Consider the following 7537-nt stretch of genomic DNA (forward strand, 5'->3'; position numbering starts at 1 on the left):
TATTTTCCCAGGCAATCACACAGTTCAAGGTCTCACAGCTAGTAAGTGTCAAGTGTCTGAAGCCATATTTGAACTCAGGTCTTCCTTACTCCAGTGCTGGAGCTCTACTTACTGCACCATCTAACTGTCTTGTGGTTTCTTTTCTAAACAAAACACAAATAACTTTGGACCACCCACTCCTCTGCCTGGTCCATATACTTGCTCCCTCCATCTCTATGGATAACTGAGAGCTGCCAACATTTGGGTGGGAGAATTTCCAGGCCACAATCCAATTACTTTCTGCCTACACAAGTTCACCATCATCCCTCACTCTTGTTGCCTGTCCTTCATATTCAAAGAGTTCTGGTTACTCTAGGAAAACAGGAGAAAGGGAGGAAGAGGAAGGCTGAGAGACTATATGAGGAGGCAGAGGGAAATATACTATATTTGGAGTCAAAGGGCCCTCCTACCAACATAGGCTCTTCTCCTTAATGCCTACATAGACAAACTTCCTCTCTCTGGATTTCACTTTATTTCAAGCACTTTTAAGGCACCTACTACATTTAAGATAGTTTTAGGAAATTGGGGGATATAAAGGTAATGGAATATTATCGTTCTATGAGAAATGATGAGCAGGCTAATTTCAGAAAAGCCTAGAAAAAATTACATAACTGATGTTGAGTGAGGTGAGGAGAACCAGGATTACACTGTACACAGCAACATTGTTTGAAGATCATCTTTGATAGACTTAGCTCTTCTCAGCAATATAAGGCTTTAAGACAATTCCAAAAGACTAGTGATGGAAAATGCTATCCACATACAGAAAAAGAACCATGGAATCTGAATGCAAATAGATGCATACTATTTTCACTTTTTAAAATTTTTTTCTTGTTGTTTTTCCCTTTTGTTCTGATTCTTCTTTCACAACTGACTAATGTGGAAATATGTTTAATATGATTGTACACATATAGCTAATATCAGATTGCTTGCTGTATTGAGGAAGGGGGAGGAAAAGAGAAAGGGAGGAAGGAAAAATGGAAAACAAAATCTTATAAAAGTAAATATTAAAAACTGTATTTACATGTAATTGGAAAAAATAAATCACTCAAGTAAAAAGAAAAGACACTATTAGACATTAGGGATTCAAAGCCAAAAACAAATAAAAAGAAAAATATAGCCTTGCCTTATTCTATTGGGCTGATACAAATGGTAAGATAAGTACCTACAAGATTATTTGAAGGAGCCCAAACACTCACTAAGGAGATTAAGTTATCTTCTGAACCTTGAAGGACAGTGTGAATTATAAAAATGAGAGGTGAAGGAATGTAGTCCAGAAAGAGCTCAGCAGCCTGTGCAAAGACACCAGGGCAGGAAATGGGCTGTCGAGTTCCAGGGACAGCCAGCCCTAGTAGGTCAGCTTGGCTAGAACACAGTTTATAAGTGGGAGGGAGAAACAGAAAGGCTGGAATAGACATTGTTAAAGGGCCTTAATTACCAAGATGAGGGATTTCTGTTTGAGCCATTTAGGCAACTGTGGATTAGGGAAGGGAGAAATTAGAAACAAGGAGACCAATTAGAAGGCTGCAGCTAGAGTCCAAATAAGAGGTGATGGAGGTTTTGAAGTAGGGGGATGGTCATGTGAGAAATAAAATTACAGAATCATCAATTAGATCTATGAGAGAGTTTCCAGGATCATCTAATCCTATTTCTTCTTGTATAGAAGAAGAAACTGAAGGCACAAGAGGCTAAGTCATTTGCCTAAGGTCAGATGGATAATAATCAATAAACATTTATCAAGTACCTACTCCATGCTAAGCACTGATGGTACAAAAAGAAGCAAAAACCAATCCCTGTCCTCAGAGAGATTATAAGCAAAAGACAGAACCAATATTTGGAATGAAGGCCTTTGAACCCAGATGAATATCACTGCGCCATGCTGCTTCTCAGCAGAAATACAGGAGAAGGTGTGGATACCTCTACAAGGTGCTGAAACTGAATGGATGGGGTGAGGAGCCTGGGATAGAGAGGTAAGGAGAATAAAGTGTTGAGGATACTCTAAATTTTCTAATTCAGGTCACTGAGAGGATGGGCAGAAATAAGGCAGATGGGAGGATAGCCAGGTTTCAGGAGGATAATGAGTTCCATTCTGAACATATTGAAAAAATGCAAAATGGGGTGTTGCACTAGATGGTCTCTAACTCAAGCTCCAAATCTCTCTGCCCTACCTCCCTATCCCCAAGGCACAGGTGGGTGAACCACTGCCCACAGTTTCATAGGTGGGACTGAGGAACTGAGAAACTAGCTATATCCATCCACCCACCTACCTGCCCAGAAGTAGAGGTCCACACCTGGACACTCCTTTCCAGGAGCCTGAGGAGAGGTCCGACAGGCGGGAGGAGGACCAAGAGAAGGAAGTGAAAGTCATTAAAGGAAAGAATATGTAGCAGGAGAGGGAGGGTGAATGTTAAGAAAGGTCAAGGAAGGTGAAGACTGAGAAAAAGCCATTCCAATATATTGAATAAGAGCTGACCTTTGAGTGAGCAGTTTTAGGAGAATGGTGGAGGCAGTAGCCAAAATGCTAGGGGTGGAAGGGATGATCAAGTAATGAAAATGTGAAGGTTGTGAAGGGTAGAATGGTCTTGAAGCAGGAGCTAGAAGAAACCTGAGCACCCTTCATTTGCATCAGAGAAGGAACCACTAGGTAGAGATTAAAGGGTGTGTGTGAGAGAGAGAAACAGAGACAAAGACAAAAAAAGACTTAAAGACAGAGGGAAAGATACAGAGAAGGGAGAGAGATAGAGTAAGAGAGACGGGGGAGGGAAGAGGGAGGAGAAAAGAGGGAAGAGAGGGAGGAAGAAAGGGAGGGAAGAAAAAGAAGAGAGAAAGATACAGACTGACAGAGAGACAGAGAGGCGAGATAGACAGTCAGATAGGGAGACAGACAGACAGGGAGACAGAAGGAGGGAGACAACAGACAGGAGGAGGGAGATAGGAGGGAGGGAGGGAGAGATAGAGAGAGAGAAAGATAGAAACAGAGGGAGACAGAGAGAGAGAATAAATTCCAAGAGACTGGAGAGAACAGGATGAAAGGACTAGTAGAGGAACAAGTAAAAGGGCCACCTTACCTACCAAGACTGGAGTAAAGAAGAGAAAATGAATGAAAATGTAGAGTTTTTGAAGATGAGAAAGGGGTAGCTGAGAGAGTTCACAATGGATAGACCAAGTCTTCCTAGTAAACCAAAAGAAAAGGTTACCTGCTAAGAGCAGGGCAGGGTTGGGGAGGGACAAGAAACTAGGTGTGGTGGTATAAGCCTTTAATCCCTGCTGTGGGAAATCGAGGGGTAGTGGATGGCTTCAGCTTGAGAGTTCTGAATAGCAGTGAGAACTAAACAATCAATCAGGTGTTTACATTAAGTCTGGCCCCAATATTGTGAGCCCGGAGGACAGGGGACACCAAGCTCCCTAAAGAAAGATAAACCAGTCCTTCTTAGAAACAGGTCAAAGCTCACATGCTGATCAGCTGTGGGATTGGCCTGTGAGGGGCCACTATGCTTATAGACCGGAAAAGATGGGGAAGACCCAGTCACAATTTTTTTTTTATTTAAAAATAATTTTATTTGAAAAAAAATAAAAGTTGGACAGGAGTGTGATCGGAGACTTGAGGAAAAGAGGAGAAAATCCAAAATCATCACTAATGAAAATAGGATTGAGAATCTATCAAAGATAAATAAAAGAATTGCCCTACATAGGGGAGGACACAGTTATAATGGTCCCAGTCAACAGAGTTTTGTGACTTCTAGCAGAAATCAGTGGTTTCCTTGGGCATCAAAGAATGGTAGAAAATGACCCAAGATTAAGGAACAGCAGATGAGCAGACCAAGGGACATGAAGGTCTATGTCCTGTTGAATTGGTTGACTATGGGTCAAAATTATGAAGGGAAGGAAATGAGACAAATCCCAAGAAGAGAACTGGGAAAACAGAGAGAGAAACAAGTGGTGGTCACTCTGAAAGGAAAAGCAGGTTTAGGAGGAGTGAAACAGTGGGAGAGGCAGTCATAGAAGGGCAGGAGATTACGATCAGAGAGAAGAATATCAAAGTTCTGGATCATGAAGGTGGAACAGTTTTGGGTAATAATGAGGTCCAAAGTATGTCCACCATTGTAGGTAGCTGAAGCAGAGCAGGGACAGATCTCACCAGAGTTTAGCAAGATGATGAATTGGGATGCCATTGCATCAGAAGGGCTTTCCTGTATAGAATATAGGTTTCTGCAAAATAGGGATTGTTTAATCCTACTGCCTAGCACTGTGTATGGCACATAGAAAATGTGCTTAAGATATGCTTGTTGGTTGCTTAATTGATTGGAAGGGTCATTACATGAATACACCAGAATTAACTGGACTGTAACAGCAGAAGGACACATGTGCAAGGTATACAAAGATGAAAGGCAATGATTAATTGATCTATTTAACTATTGGATCAAGAATGACTGGGGGGTGGGGGTGGGGGGAGAGAAGAGGGGAAGGTGAGGTCAGAAGAGAACTGATGACTAGGGACAAAACAGAAAAGAATGAGGAAATAAAAGCCAGAATTAAGGATTAAGATATTCAAGGCAGTGGGAAAAAGGGAAGGACCAGAGATTTTTATCAGAGAAAGGGTTTTTAAAATTCTAGATAATGATGATGAAACAATTTCTGGTAATAATGACACATAAGGTATAATCACTCCTGTGGGTGGCTGAAGAAAAGTAGAAACAGATTGTGGCTGCTGAGGAGGCTGGTGAACCAGGAATCAAGGGTCTTTATTGCCAACATGACTTTTGAAATAACCAAATATGTAGGCAAGAATTGGGGTGGGGTGGAAGATTATGATCCTGGCACTGAATTCATTGAGAACTACAGTGATTTGAGTGCCAATAGATCATAGGATCTGGCCACGGTGATGATGGGATGATCAGATAACATGAATGTCAAGAGATTAAGTTAAAATCCTGGCTATACCATATACTACTTATATGACTCTAGGCAAGTCCTTAACCTTAAAATTCCTGGACCTCAGTTTCCTCAAGTGTAAAAAATAAGGAGAATTGGCTAGATGACTTCTGAGGCCCTCTCCAGACCTACAACCAGGATTTTGCCAGTACCCCAGGGCAGAGAAAAGAGAATAAAGAACCAATTTCTTTAGAAACATAGAGACAGTAACAAGAAATGAAGGTCCTTCACGTGAGAGAAAGCCAGGTTTTTCTGAGAGCTGAAAAGTAGAAGGGATGTTGGAGGAAGATGATGTAAGATGAGGAGGACTACTGAGGGGTCCTAAGAGAAGCCAAAAATCAAGATGAGGGCTGAGTTAATGGGTTTTGGGAGGTGAGCTGGGGTGTAGCTTTCAACCTTCAAAGACAGGCTTTCTGGGTCACAGAAATTAGATGATCAGGAGGAAAGGATTTACTTTCCCCACAGTATAGGATGGGAAGGGGAGGATCACAAAGTGAGAAGGTAAAACAGGCCAGGGTTCCAATGAGAGTGCTGTTGGAAGGGGCTTCTGAAAATCAAGGGATCATGCACTGAGAGCAGAAAAGGGCCTCAGATGTTAATTAGTCCAGTCTTTTCCTTTTTTTTTACATTTTTATTACTCTCTTGTTTTTCCATCACTTTTATTTTCAAATGCATCTTTCTCCCTCTTCAGCCCAGAAAGCCATTACTTGTAACAAAAAAGGAAAAAAAAAATTGGAAGAGGAGGCAATTCAATAAAACTAAGCAACACATCTAACAAGTCCAACAGAATATGAAATGTTTCAAACTCATAGTTCCTCCCTCCATGTAAAAAAAGGATGGGAGGTGGATTTTTTCATCTTTTCTTCCAAGACATGTCTCTAACCCTCTTGTTGAGGAAGGAAGGAAGGAAGAAAGGAAGGAGGGAAGAAAGGAAGGAGGGAGAGAGAGAAGAAGAGAGGGGAAGAAGGAAGGAAGGAAGAAACTGAGGTCCCAAGAGTAAGTTGTCTAACGGTACACAATAGTAAATAGCAGAGCCAAGATTCAAATATAGGTCTTCCTATTCTAAATCAATCATTGCAAAAGCATATATTATAATGCTTCCTATTATCTAGACTCCATGTGAATTCAGTACCAGAAAGGCAAATATAATGGGGACTGGCACATGCTCAGATAGTATCTACCCATTTGGAAGGGACTAGGTATCAGTTCAGTCATGATGATGGGTAATAAAAGTTCCTTGAAGAGATATTAGAGTATTTGTAAACATTCTGTAATTGGTTCTGGTATTCTAACAACATGGAAAATGGCAGCCCTTTTCACTGGTTTCAAAGCTAGAATTGATATTCTAGCAAAAGTCAGCCAATACCTTGGACATTCTTCTTGATTCTTCTCAATTGGTAAATCTCTACTCCTTATTCTACTCTTTTCCTGATGGCAACCAATAAGAGATGATGTTATAAGGGACTCTTTCTCAAAGTCAACATTGGCCCAGTGGCTATGGGCCATCACATTTTTGTTTTTGTTTTAAATGAAAAAAATGGATACTACATCTTTGTAAGTTTCAAAATGTCAGAAGATGAGATGAGTGGCCATCCAAGATTCCTGAATTTTAATCTATGTCAAATTTTGGTATTGTCCAAAATCTATTAGGACATAATCTTGGTGGAACCGTTGCTATGTGGGAACCAAATTTCAGCCCACTCTCTCCAGAGACCAAGATGGTATATAGGGGAGAATGTGTCCCTGAGATATTGAAGGGAAATACTTGTACTTTTGATGTTATTATATCTAGGAAGTAAATATCCCTTGGTAAAAGCTTCATGAAACAACAACAATAATAATCTAACATTTACAGAGTTCTATGTTCTAAGCACTGTGTTAGATGCTTTTCAATTATAATCAATGTTAGAAGGTTAAATAGAAGAGGGATTCAAATCACTGTTACTAACAGTTGGGGAACATAATCAGTGAGGATTCAAGCAAGTAACATTGGAAGAAATTCACTCCAAACTTTCATTGTCATCCTGATATCCTAAGGGGGCAATGTATGACCTTACCTCAAATGACCTAAGTCTAAATCTGGCTTTCTATTCCTTGTTCCACAATTTATGGGACTGGAGAGTAGACCCTTAAAGTCCAAGAGATTTCCAGGTTAGAGATTTTTTTAAATGGGAAAGAAGGGATCCTAGAAGTACTAGACTTCAAACTATACTATAAAACAGTAACCATTAAAACAATTTGGTAAATAGAAAAATAGATACATAGAAGAGATTAAGTACACAACATACAAAAGAAAAGGAACACAGTAGCCTACTGTTTTATAGACCCAAAGACCCCAGCTACTAGACTAAAGACTCACTGTTTTTTTAATTCCTGGGAAAGCTAGAAAACAGTCTAGTAGAAATTAAATAATATAGTGACCAATATTTTATACTATATATCAAGGTTAAGATCTAAATGGATACATGACATAGACATAAAGCATGACATAAGCAAATTAGAGGAACAAGAAAGAAATTATTTTAACATACTATAGTTAGAGGAAGAGTTCATGAAAAAACAGAATAGA

Source organism: Antechinus flavipes, chromosome 3, assembly GCF_016432865.1.
Source record: "Antechinus flavipes isolate AdamAnt ecotype Samford, QLD, Australia chromosome 3, AdamAnt_v2, whole genome shotgun sequence".
NCBI classification, from domain to species: domain Eukaryota; kingdom Metazoa; phylum Chordata; class Mammalia; order Dasyuromorphia; family Dasyuridae; genus Antechinus; species Antechinus flavipes.